Source organism: Eubalaena glacialis, chromosome 12 (genome assembly GCF_028564815.1).
Source record: "Eubalaena glacialis isolate mEubGla1 chromosome 12, mEubGla1.1.hap2.+ XY, whole genome shotgun sequence".
NCBI classification, from domain to species: Eukaryota; Metazoa; Chordata; class Mammalia; order Artiodactyla; family Balaenidae; genus Eubalaena; species Eubalaena glacialis.
Window position 1 is genome coordinate 51,087,194 of NC_083727.1, and position 12,514 is coordinate 51,099,707.

Genomic DNA, 12,514 nt, shown 5'->3' on the forward strand with positions numbered 1-12,514 from the left:
CAAGAGCAACTGGGGTTTTTTAGGACTCCTCAAGGGAATGAAGATTCTGCACCCAGTGGCGTAAGTTTAAATTCTAGCCTCCTATTCTTTATTTACAAAGTAAACAGATATTGAGTATGCAAAGGAATCCCTCTTCTGTGACTTTTATATTTACTTCTCTCAGCTCCAAATACTTGAGAGGTGCTTTGTAGAATAGTATTAGGCTTAACATCATACCCTTAAATTATCCAGAAATTAAATATAAAATGTCTAAAGACAACACCAACTTACCAGCTATTGGTTGATGGAAATGAGTTGTCTGCAAATTATGTTAAGGGGAAGTCCAAATGTATTGCTAGCATCTGGATGGCCTTCACGCCAAAGCCTCTGGACATACTCTCACTGACACTCTATCTAGGAATATCACATAAAAGTTAAAATTAGAAAAGTCACACTTTCCCATGGATGTGAGTTATGAGCCTTGGCATGATAAGAACAGAACATCAGCCCTTTGCATCTCTTCATTATTTGACTAATTTTCACCCAGACATGGGTTTTAAGGATTCACTCACAAAGAGACATGCTTGTCTTTAGTCTGAGCCGAGGGTCAGCCAGGGAAAGCAAAGGCAACCAGCTTCAGGTGATCTTAAGAGGCACAAGAAAACTTCTTTCTGTCAAATAATTGACTACAAGGAAAAAATTCTAAGCAGGCCTAAGGTAACTGTACTGCAACAATCGTTATCTCCTAGCTTTTCCCCAGAGGACATAGACTGTGATCATTTCCTGTAGTGTCCTAGAAATAATTGCAACCTTTTAAAAAATAAATATAATTTTACACTTCAGTGTCTTACAAGGGGGTAGGTTTCACCCTTCTTTCGCTATAAACTCTGTGACTGAATGAAAACAGGTTGTCAATTCTTTGGTATCATTAAATGTAATTAGGATTGGAAACCTCCCTTTAAGATTGTAGTCATGCTTGGAATTCAACAATGCAAATAAGCTTACAAATAAACATCGTGTACGTGCTGCCCTAGAAAACCCAGATTCTGGGCTGGGACTGAAAGGAAAACACGACTTTCAGTTCTGGCCTGTGTTTTTCATCCTCTTCTCACATGGAATCTTCTAAAACCCAAATATACTCACGTGAGGATGCCCCTCACCAGCTGCAGGTGAAGCCTCAGGCAGGTGCATTCCTCTCGGTAGGCCTTAATGAAGTAAGTGTAGCTGAGATCAAACCTTGGGCACCTGTGTATGACGTCAGTGATGGCTTGTGCTAAGGCAAACCTCTCCTCTGGGTCCAACGCATGCTGGTAGGCTTCAGAGTAACTGCCAAGAAGTTTCAAATAAGGTTGATAGTCAGGGAACAGGGCCCAGCAGAGAGAGGTGAGCCTCCACCCATTCCATGCTTTGGAAAGACCCCCCCCTGCTCCCCCAACAGGAGAGAGACAGCTCTGAACCTCTGGGTACCGGGCCAGGGTGGGCAGCTGCCGCACCAGTGCGACACAGACCAAGCTAGGGAGGGTGAGGGACAAAGCACTCGTTTCACCTCTGTCCCCTCTTCCTCTGCTCTCCACAAATAAAGGGGGGGTAATATAATGAATAATATAACATCTAATAATTATAAGCTCCAATGAGACAGTGCATTCAATGTCACTTCATCAAATCCATTTATCTCCAACACCTTTTTCCACAGACACACTCTCCCTCCCCCATTTTACTCTATCACCAAAGGTGAGCAGGTGGCCTCCACCCCTCTTCTACATCCTCAGTCCCATTTATGTCCCTTTCGCTTTAACAGTTTGCCGAAGTTTCACCTATGTAGAAATGGTGGGGGAGGGGGTTAGTGTGGCAAGCTGAGGATGAAAGTCCCCTCTAGCTATAAAGGCATTTATCCCAGATCAGACTTCACTAGGAAAGGCCTACGTACAGAACTCTCAAGAGCATCGAGGGAACTTTTGTTTTAGTGGAGTTCACAAGTCTTTTCTAAAAACCGAAGAAAGCTTCCATGCACTAACTGTTGAAGAGGGTTCTTAGTGTGGGAATTCAGAAAGAGATGCTCTTTATTTTGTTTTTACATTTGTTTATGCACTTAAGGAATTTCTGTTCTGTGTGTAAATTCTATTTGTGTGTAATTAGTCATGGTGCTAATCAGAAAAAGCTCTTCAGAGATCACTGGGCTGGAATCCCAAACAGGGACCTAAGGGCCAATATATAAGTAGTTCTGAACAATGTAATTACTGTCTTAGGGTTGTTTTAAAACTTTCATAGGCCTTAGACTCACTTACTTTTGGAGACCCTGACCCACATTATATCACATACATTAAAACTCACATCCCAATCAATTATTTTCTGTAAAAATGTTACATGATATTTATAATTTTGCTTTTCAAATTATTTGGCTATGAGCAATACATTTCATTAATGATTGGCTATGATTTCTGGGTAGTATGTACTTGAGAATTCTTATGAAGTGAGAAAATCTGATCTATAAATTGTTTTCAAATGTAATGAGATGTTTACAAGTGCTCAGTTAAAGTTTTAACATTTTATGGATATGTCATTTAAGCATTTATTGATAACTATTTTGTATTTTCTTTTTGGATTTCCGAGTAATGCATGTTTTTTCTCTCAGATCTCACTTATTTCCAATGGTCCCTGAAAAGCTCTTAGATCCTAAACACCACGTCTATATTACCTGATGGATAAATCAACTCTAACTGAAAGCTTCTGAACTTTTACTCCCAATGGTCTCACAACAGAACAGATCCCTTTCCTCTGCCGATCTAATCCAACATCCCCCCAAGAGTTTCAGCTCAACATGTCCCTCCCCAGTCTTCTCTGACCCACTCCTCTAATGGAGGTTTCACGCTTCTGAAAGGCCTCAGCTCCCAGGGTAGCTGTATCACCAAAGACACAGGTGTGCCCAGTGTGTGCATTTAATTGACAGCAAGGAGTGGATTGTTGAGCCTGCAATTTCTACCCACCCGACAGCCTAGCACACGCTGAGATGCATTAGAGAAAGAGCATTTTTTGTTTCCTTGGGTGTTGGTCTTTCCTGGTAGTTTGAGGCCAGGAAGCCAGCCCACTTCTTAACAAACTACGGAATTTCCTAAAAGGAGATAAAGAGCCCCTTTCATTGTGTGGAGCCCATAGCTAAGAATGCAAGACCAGAAAGAATTGAGAGGGTGTAAGCACTACTTGAATATAGGTGGCAACAGCGCAGCGGGGAGTAAAGGAACCAAGTGGCAGGAAAAGCCAGGAGTGTCTCCATCTTGCAATAACAACTCCTGAGGCTCCCAAGGAGGTAAACACTTGAGAATCAATAGCAGACTAGGAATCAAATACTGCCTTAGTAATAGAAGTCCAATGTCTGAGGGCTTCAATGCTAAGGCTCAAGCAGGGAGAGCCTGGGACACTTTATTTAGCATCCAGTTTTGCAGGATGCCCTTTGGGAAACATTGGTCCAAGGGGCCTTGGGTCAACCTTAGTATAAAAAGGATAACACCAGAAGAGGCTAAAAGCTTAGGACACAGAATGTGCTCCACAGGTTAAAAACTCACACAGCTCAGAGTGTGAAATGAAGGAAGGTGCAGCTCCCTTGCCTTTAAGTGAACCCCAGGGAAAATGAAGCAAGCAGGGTGATCTAAATGACCTTATCCCATCCACAGGGCTCTACTCTAGAATAGCATTCAGTTATTAAATAGCAGAAGACAAAGCAGAAAGGAAGGAGTGATGGGGTAAGAAGGGTGCCACCCAATAGCCTAGGGGAAGATTAGAAAAGAAACAATAACTTCCCTAAATCATTCTGGACGAATTTAAACCTTTTGGCTGGGCCAGGGCAATCCCAGCAGCTGGTTTATAGTATTTGTATTGCCTTGACCTGTTTTTGTACAATAAGCCCTATTGTTTGGTTATTTGGCAGGGGAAGTTTGTGGTAAGGGTTCTTGCTGGCGATTCCAATCTGGTGATACCAGGTTGCAGAGGCTGGTGCTAAATTGCCACTATCACTTTGTTGTTGGTAGGATTACCAGATTTAACAAATAAAAATCAGGTCATCTAGTTAAATTTGAATTGCTGATAAACAACCAATACTTTTTCAGTATGTCCCCAATATTGTCATATTTTACCTGGCAACCCTAGCTGTTGAGAAGGAAAATGTGGCTCTTTTTAAATTGACAAGCCTTTTTCAAGCTTTGCCCTCCACCTTGAAAAGCTCTCAGATGGCCCTTTGCATAATTTTATTACGAATTCTTTCTCAGCAGGGGTAGGACTGTGATCTTTCTGCCTCACAGTTGCTATTTATTATCTGTTTGCTAACTGGCCCATTTCCATTTAAACTCTGGGCTGGTATTTGTCTAAGAAGTCTTCCTAGCCTGTCAAATATCACCTGTGTATGTCAAGGGCCAACTCTCAGGCAAAATAATATGTGGTGCACACTGACGGTAGGAATCAAATATTGGAGAAAATAGAAGAATGAATAATCTCAAACCGTACTGTGTTTATATTTTTTACCTCAGCCTTTTTTTATTTCTTGGACTTAAAAAACTTTTAAAAACAGTATTTTAGGTCAAATGAAAGTGCAAAACAGAAAATCAGTGTCAGACACATCTTGTCACAGAATTTTTGGCCTTTTTTTAGTGCTCTAAACACTAATTCAAATTACCCTGAAAATGTGTCCTCTGGTGGCTGTGGAGAGAATTAGCAGTTGGTATAAACGTCAGGAACTGGCACAGCTGACGCTCAGCTTCTGAGTCTCTTAATCCACCTAAATTCACACCAGCTCTATTTTTATGAGCCTTTTACATAATATGGCTACTTTAAGGATTTAAGACAAGCCAATGTGTTTGAACAATTCTTGACTTTAGTGATTCCAATATATTTAACAATAAAAAACAGCTGAGGACACTTGGCAGTAGAATCAGTACTGGGGGAAATCAATTGTACTTTAGATAAAAATCTGGTTTATCCATTAAAATTAGGCCCTTTCCACAATTTCTGATTTAGAAAGCCACATTTTCCAGTTTTTGGCACAGAGAGCTCAGTTTCCATAGGGAACACATTCTCGGGGTAGAAAGGAGGGAGATATTTTCAATGATTGTTTTAAGTTAAAATAATTTCACGTACCACAGAAGAAACCAGTGGACAGCCCTGGTAGCTTAGCACAGAATGAACCCTAGGCCAAAGTAAGGAGAAATTTATTTGTTTTTTATTACTCTCTGCCTTTCTATTCTTCTCTGCTGTTGAGTCCTGCCTGGGGCCTCCATAAAAGGTCTAGAAGAACTGAAAGTGGAGGTGGGGAGAGTACAGAAAAGGGGGCCTGCTTAAAACTCATGTCTGGCCCAATAAACTTCTCGAGTTTGAGGATTCTGTATTACTTTACGTTTAATGCAGCCTCTCCAGTTTCTACACTGAGTCTAAATCTCCCATTTACTCAGCTGATCACAGTAAGGTTCTGTTTGGCAGATCAAGTTTGCAGATGCAAACTCTAGAAGCCAGTTGTCTTTGAAAAGAGGAACAATTTTCAAGGCCAAGGCTTGCACCCTTTAAGTCCAGCCAGTTGTTTTCAAAAGTGGGTGACCTACATCTCCATGAGTAACAGACCAGAGCGCAGATGAAATGGTAAACCCTCTACTCTACTAGAAAAACAATTCAAAGAAAACATTTCCACTTCCTCATCCTCCGACCACATCACAACGCACTGTAACTGGCTTCCGTCTCTGCTACTCTTTTGAGAGAGTCCTACAAAGCTGGCAATGACCGCCTGATGGCGGACCCCACTGTCCGGTTTTTAGGATTCACCTTTCTTGATGTTTCACGTCCACACGGGAAACCATCCTCTCCTAATTAAAATGTTTTTTTCCTGTGGGCTTTCCTAACACTATCCCTTTCTTTTTTTCTGCAGTCTCTTTGGCTCCTCCTTCTTGTTCCTCTCATGGATTCTTGTTCCATGACCTTCCCCTTAAATGTAAGTGTTCCCAGGAACTCATTTCAGGCATCTCTGGCTTTTCCTAGTCATTTCGATTCATTACTATGGTTCAACTTCCACATTCATACTTCAGCTCATACCTGCTCCTGAGCTTCAAACCTACAGCTCCCGCAAAACATTCACACCTGGGTTTTCGCAAACTCTCCTCACATACCTTGTGTCCTAGACTCAATGTTACCTTCCCCTCTAAAGAGGCCCCTCCTCTTTCATTCTGTTTCAGTTAACACAGTCTCCTCCCTGAGCCCGAGGAAGTCATTTTAATTCCACCCTCATTCTCTCACTCCAATATCCAGTCTTCAAATCCTATTATTTCCATCCTGGAAATCCTTGCCCAACTGCTCTCACCCACCCACATGTGGCATACCCTTCTAAAGGCAATAATAAGGTCAGTCAGTTTGTCTGTGTTTAGCAAAGTGAGGCTTGTCCCTGACAGGACAATGAACATGAATGGAATCATCATTCGTTCTCAATAAAAGCATACATATTATAAAAGGGCCTGAATTATACAGCCCTCTAACAAATTGCCCTTAAGATAAAGTCATATCTTTCACATTTTATTTTTTGTAACAAAGAACCACAGTAAAGAACGTAAAATTTATTACTCACATCCTTACAACTAGCTAAGGTTATTTAAATAATTATTCATTTTATTGGGAGCTGCCCTAAAAGACCCACTGGGTTTAAAAAAATATATTGGGGTTTATAAGAATATTCAATAGATGTTTTGTTTTCTAGGCAAAAATACCTGGCGCTTGTTTTCTGGAAGAGTTGCTTCCCAAGTCCACATGTCATACAGCACAGCAAATCTTTCCACACCTGCATGGCCCCATCCCCAGTCCTGGTCAATATTTGACTCGCTGCCCTCTTTATGACCTGGTAGAGAAATGGATAAAAATGACCAGAGACAGGCCTCTCTATGAAGCTATTCCTAGTAGAAATGGACCCCTCAGATTGTCAGCTCCCTCTCTGGAAGGAAAACACTGAATGGGTAACTGGGATTCCTGAGAGTCGGTTAAAGAGCCACGGGCAAGACCAGGCGCTAAGTTCATACTTGCTGACTTTTAAATCAACAGAGGTTTTTGTTTTTACTTTTAGTTTTAAAAGACTAATTGTAGAAATATAACCAAAATTCAGTTAACATGAAATATTTACTAAAATGTTTGCAAACCTGTAATTTAAAGGCAAAACACATATTTCTCCTTCGGTAAAAACAGGTCCCTGGTGGTTTAACAACAAACTCAGTTTAACCTGCTGTATCAACTGATGCCACCCAAGTCAAAAATTTTCAGGGAAATTTCTAAGATATTCCTTAATTATGTTAATTACTAACTTAAATCAATAAGTGTAATCATTGCCATTATTCAGCTAAAATATTTTCCCACTATAGTACTGTAAGTTTTCACTGTCGACATCATTATTGCTTAAAATTTTAAGTGGTCTATTTCAGAATAAAATATTAAAAAGTAAGAGATTTTCAGGTTTAACAATTATCAAGTACATGGTGCGTACTTGAACAAGATAAAGCCTTTGGTCAGGAATTTCTATAGCAGCAGTTGGGAAATCATTTTACAATGGATGACCGTATACTCACTAGCTCAGCGAGAGATGCTCATGTGACTAAGTATTTCAATCAAAGTAAGTTCTTAGCAGATGGAAATAGTCGAATCGTAGTGTAAACTAACATCAGCAAAAATGATGCATTAGTATGTAGGATGACCAGTAGAGATAAAAGCTAAGAGCTGAAATTAAATGCCCTGGAATGTTGGATGCCGGCACCGCATCCCATGATTCAGATCCCAAATGGTCTGTGGCAAAGACAGAACAAAGCATTCAATCTAATACAAAATTAATTCTGTCTGGGATCTGAAAGGTTAACTGTCAAACATTCTTAGAGCAGCCTTTTATAACAATATGAACATGAATTATCCTTAATTAAAGTCTACATATATTACAAAATAGCACAAACTCTTGCTAAATTTCCCTCCAGGTGTTGCAGTGTGTCTAGAAACTCTAAGTTCTTTCCAAATGCAATGTTAATGCAGTCATATTATTCCAATAGGAATATTCTTACCTCATCTATTTCTAAAATTGGATAAATTTGAGTGATGCCAAAAGGAAGAGAGAATACAGATTACGGGTTATTTGATTACCCTGACTAATGATTTCTCCCCCTGGGGCTTGTCTGGCATTTTCCTACCCAGGGCTTTTTGCATCCTGGTGGTTTTCTGTTAGGAACTCAGGAATATCTCTGCTTCTAACTGCAGTTTCCCCAAGGTCAATCACCTTTTTTGTCACTTAGGAAAAAAATCATTAATTTCCCTCAGGGCCCTGCACCCAGTGGGTAAGGCAGAAATGCCACTGGGCAACAAGTAGAGTCTAAATAACAGTAAGAACTATAACCAAGTTACAGTCTCCAACAAATGGGGGACCTGAGCTGGAAACAAAACTGTATCTTTTCTAAAATGGTGTGTGTTGAGGAGGTGTATGTGCTTATCGAATTTTCAGATACTATTGTATATGCCTATATATTTTGAGGTGGGAGGTGTTAAACAGAGCCCTTAGTGGTTTTTGTCTGTTTGGTTGGTTGATTTTAAAAAATCTGACTTCTGACCTTTTTCTTTCTCAGTGTAATGGCTGGCCACAAGCAGCAGTTCTGTCTCTAGTTCCTTCAGATCATTCAAGGCTTCATCATACATGACATACCCTCCTTGCCGGTCCTGGGTGTGGACGTAACCAGCATCCATGCTGTAGTAGTCATCCTGGTTCTCCACTTCCAAGGACTCCATGAATTGGACACTTTAGACCTGGGAAAGAAAGCCAAGCCTGGAAGTTACCACAAGAGGGAGAGCTATATTTTGCCAGCCCAAACGGACAAAACAGCAGGCTTCTGTTCCCACACAGTGGGCTGTCAGCATGCAGCTATAGACATGATGAATGTATAAAGAGCTATATGTAGAGAAAAAAGATATTAGCAAAGAATGTCAGGGAAGCGTAGTTCCTTAGATAGATAACTAACTAAATTTTATGATTAACTCAGGATTATCTGGAAAAAGGTAGACAACAGAGCCAAGTGCTCAAGGTGGTCTCTGAAGCCAGAGTGCCTGTGTTCAGGTCTTGGCTCTGCCAGGATCTCACCTTAGGCAAGTCACACAGCTACTCTTAGCCTCCATTTCCTCATCTGTAACATGGGCACAGTGGAGACACTACAATGGTTGTTGTAGGGAGTATATGACACCATGAATATGAGGCCCTTGAGATCTATAAACATTAGCTGTTAAAGATATTTTTCTTTTAATCTTATAAATACTTCTAAAATGCATTAACACAATCTCATGTCTTAGTAATATACTGGGTTGAATGTGTCCCCCCAGAATTCATGTCCAATTGAAACATGTGAATGTGGCCTTATTTGGAAATACAGTCTTTGCAGACGTACACAAATTAAGACGAGGTCATACTAGATTAAGGTGAGCTCCAATCCAATGACTGGTGTTCTTATAAAAAGAGGAAATTTGGAGACAGATACATAGGGGAGAAGGCCACGTGAAGGCAGAGGCAGAGATTGGAGTGATGCATCTACAAGCCAAGGAACACCAAGGATTGCTGGCAACTACCAGAAGCCAGAAGAGGCAAGGAGGATTTTCCCCTGGAGCCTTCAGAGACAGCATGGCCCTACCGACACCTTGATTTTGGACTTGTAGTCTCCAGAATTGTCAGAGAATAAACTTCTCTCCCAGTTGTTGTGAGCCACTCACTTTGTGGTACTTTGTTATGGCAGCCCTAGGAAACTCATATAAGTAATTTGAGTATTCCAATCATAATTTTATTTTTTAGATGACCAAGGGCCTATTGCTTCTTGAGAATCATTATTCTAATAATAATTCTCATAATTTCAAACTTCTCTACCCTTCTCCCCACCCTCAATGCCCAGCCTCCCTCAGTCTCAGCTAACACCCCTCCACTTCTCCACTCATACACAAACCCACCACACTCCCGCCCCTCCTTTCCTGCTCCCTCTGCACTGTAGGGGCCGATTCCACTCCCCTTCTCTAAGGCCATTCCCTCCCCCTCTGAAGCATCTCTTCTCCTTGGACATCCAACTCATCTCAACCAGAGATTTCCCAATTGACACTGAAACATGCTCACAGCCCTCTGATTTTGAAACATCCTCACACCCTTCCCCAGGTTCCACGTTACGTCTCTCCTCTTTCTCACAGTCCAACCTCCTAAGATGTCATCTGTACCCACTGTCTCCATTTCTTCACCTCCTGTTCCTCATCCATTCCCATCTGGCTCTTGTCTCCATCAAGCCACCTGAACCATTTTCACTAAGACCAACAATGACCTTTGCTCCACATCCAGCAGACTTTCTTTAGTCATCTTATGTAATCTCTCAGGAGCATCTGACACAGTTTAGCACTCCCTGCTCATATTCTTCTTGCTCTCACCAATTTTCCAGCCATTTCTTCTCTATCAGGTCATTAAATGGTGGCCACACTCAAGCCCCAGTCCTAGGACCTCATCTTTTCTTCCTATAGTCCTTCTTTAGGAGATAGTACACTTTCACAGCTGAGATTACCATATTTAGACCATTTGCTCCCTAATTTATATCTCTGATCCAGACCTCCTAGAGCTCCAGACACACATATCCAATTACCTATTTAGCATCTGTTCCTGGGCATCTCAAAGGCCCCTCAAATTTAACATGATCAAATCGTGTGATCTCCCCCACGAATCAAGGCCACCTCCAGCTTCCCCATTTTAGTAAATAGCACCACCACCCATCCACTTCCTCTAGCATTAAACATTCCGGATGTCTCTTTCTGCCTCACCCTACATGTCCAATCTATCACGAAGTCCTGTTGATTTTACTTCCTATCTCTCAAATCCATCCAATTGTATGCATCTCCACCACCCACCACCCTAGTCCAAGCTGTCATTAGCTTGCACTAGGACTAGTCTAGGAACTTCTAAACTGGCCTAGCCTCTTAATTGGTCTGTCCACATCCCCTCTGGCCTGGGCTTATTCTCCCTTCCATTTTACTCACTACTGGCAGAGGATCTTTTAGAAATGGAATTTAGATTATGTTATCCCTTCTCCCCTTTAATAGCCCAAAGGGCTTCCCATTGCTCACAGAACAAAACTCCATAAAAGGACCTACGTGGTCTGGCCCCTGCCTATCTCTCTCCAGTGGTTTTGAACCAAATGTGATTTTTCCCCTCAGAGGACATTTGGCCATGTCTGGAGACATTTTTGGTTGTTATAACTTGGGGGAAAGTGCTACTGGCATCTAGTGGGTGGAGGCCAGGGACGCTTCTAAATATCCTACAGTGCACAAGACAGCCTCTCACAATAAAGAATTATCGGGCCCAAAATGTCAATAGTGCCAAGGTTGAGAAACCTTGGGCTACTTTCATTTTGCATCACTTTCCTCCTGGATCACTGTGTCCCAGCCATTCATGCCTTCTTTTGATTTCTTGTGGGTGCCATGCTCCCTCTTGGCCACAGGTCCTTTGCATAGGCTACCTATACCCTCTTCATGGAATTGCTGGAGCATATGATAATTCTATTTTTAATTTTTTGAGGAACCACCATACTGTTTCACACAAGCAGCTGTACCACTTTACATTCCCACCAACAGTACACAAGAGTTCCAATTCCTCCACATCCTCACCAACATTTGCTATTTTATATATATATATATATATGTATATGTATATGTATTTCTTCTTAGTTGTTATATTCATGAGTCATTTAAACTATGGAACCAATAGATCCCAATCTTTTATCCCCCATCTATTCATTCTTATAACATAAATACTTTGTTAAGTAATCAGTTGTTGGATAGAATGCATTTATCTATAAATTTTAAGCAGTCATTATATCCTGGCTCTCGGGAGACATGTCATTTGGTTTGTGTATGTGGCATTGCCTATTGTATAACCACAGGAATCCCTCTGGAACCTTCACAAACAGGGCAGATGATCACCTGTGGGGATGGTTAATTGTCATTATCAGAAAGGTAGATCAGGGGTACTCTGTGGGACCTTTCGATTCTCTGGCTCTGATTCAGTTTTTACGTGCTGTTGTAAGTACACCAGGTGATTAAATACTTAATCTCCCTGAAGAGACTCCTCTTTAATGAGTTGCTCATTCAATTATAGATTTTTTATTTAAGCTGAAACTTAGAAATCTTCTAATAAGTAAAACCATAAGCGTTTCCAAATAATAGCTATGGTTCATAATATTCCATCAAGAAGGTATTTCATTGTTAAACATTTTTCTGATAGGTGGTTGTTTTTGGTTTGCTTTGCTTTTTACTACTCTTTTTTTTTTTTTTTTTTGTGGCTGCGTTGGGTCTTCGTTGCTGAGCACAGGCTTTCTGTAGTTGCGGTGAGTGGGGGCTACTCTTCATTGCGGTGCACGGGCTTCTCACTGCAGTGGCTTCTCTTGTTGCGGAGTACGGGCTGTAGGCGCGCAGGCTTCAGTAGTTGCAGCACATGGGCTCAGAGTTTGTGGCTTGCGGGCTCTAGAGCGCAGGCACAGTA

The 12,514-nt window shown here is 41.2% G+C and overlaps 1 pseudogene; it reads right to left on the reverse strand.

Annotated features, from left to right (window-relative positions):
• LOC133102230 (uncharacterized) overlaps positions 1-12,514 on the reverse strand; it is a 44,536-nt pseudogene that overhangs the window by 25,363 nt on the left and 6,659 nt on the right.